The following is a 1,209-nucleotide window of genomic DNA, read 5'->3' as shown; positions in this document are numbered from 1 at the left end:
GTAACCTCGACCTCCCAGGCCCAAGCAATCATCCTACCTCAGCCTCTCAAGTAGCTAGGACCACAAGCACATGCCACCACGCCCAGCTAGGTTGTATGTGTGGTGCGTGTGTGTGTGTGTGTGTGTGTGTGTATAGACAATCTCACTATGTTGCCTAGGCTGATAGGGTAATTTTCAAAGACATCATACTTACAAAGTATTTCACTAAGATCTTATTATAATTCTTCAAATAACTACATTTATTCTCAGACATTACCAATGAGCCACCCCTCATCATCCCATCTACTTAAAATTGAATCTCAACCCAGCACTTCTTGTCCCTCTTCTCTGCTTTATTTTCTCCATAGCTCATATCGCTCTTATGCGATTGAGGGATTACTTATAAATATTTTCAATATTGTCATTCTCCTTCCATTAGAATGTAAACTCCTTGAAGGGAGAATCTTTTGTCTGTTTTGTTCACTGATTCTATCCCTAGCATCTTGACACACTGCCTGCTCAGGTGCTCAATAAATCGAGTTGTTGAGAGGCAGGTGCTCAATAAATTGAGTTGTTGAGTGGCTCATGCCTGTAATCCCAGCACTTTGGGATGCCAAGGCACGTGGATCACGAGGTCAGGAGATCAAGACCATCCTGGTGAACATGGTGAAACCCCGTCTCTACTAAAAATACAAAAAAAGTTAGCTGGCCGTGGTAGTCCCAGCTCCTTAGGAGGCTGAGGCAGGAGAATGGCATGAACCCGGGGGGTGGAGCTTGCAGTGAGCAGAGATCACACCACTGCACTCCAGCCTGGGCAACACAGCGAGACTCTGTCTCAAAAAAAATAAATAAATAAAATAAAAAATAAAAACTAAATCGAGTTGTTGAATAAACAAACATTGGCCAGCATTATCATCACCATTCCGGGTCAGCAAACACTTGACAACCCCTTGAGACACGAAAGTAGGGGAAGGTAAATATTTTAAAAATTGGGGTAGCGTCTGGGCACGGTGGTTCATGCCTGTAATCCCAGAACTTTGGGAGGCCAAGGAGGGTGGATCACTCCTCGATCAGGAGTTCGAGACCAGCCTGGCCAACATGGTGAAACTCCGTCTCTACTAAAAACACAAAAATTAGCCGGGCGTGGTGGTTCATGCCTGTAGTTCCAGCTACTTGGGAGGCTGAGGCAGAGAATCGCTTGAACCCAGGAAGTGGAAGTTGCAGTAAGCC

The sequence above is a fragment of the Mandrillus leucophaeus genome, unplaced genomic scaffold, assembly GCF_000951045.1.
Source record: "Mandrillus leucophaeus isolate KB7577 unplaced genomic scaffold, Mleu.le_1.0 Scaffold335, whole genome shotgun sequence".
Taxonomy (NCBI): domain Eukaryota; kingdom Metazoa; phylum Chordata; class Mammalia; order Primates; family Cercopithecidae; genus Mandrillus; species Mandrillus leucophaeus.
Note: the sequence above shows the minus strand (reverse complement) of the source record.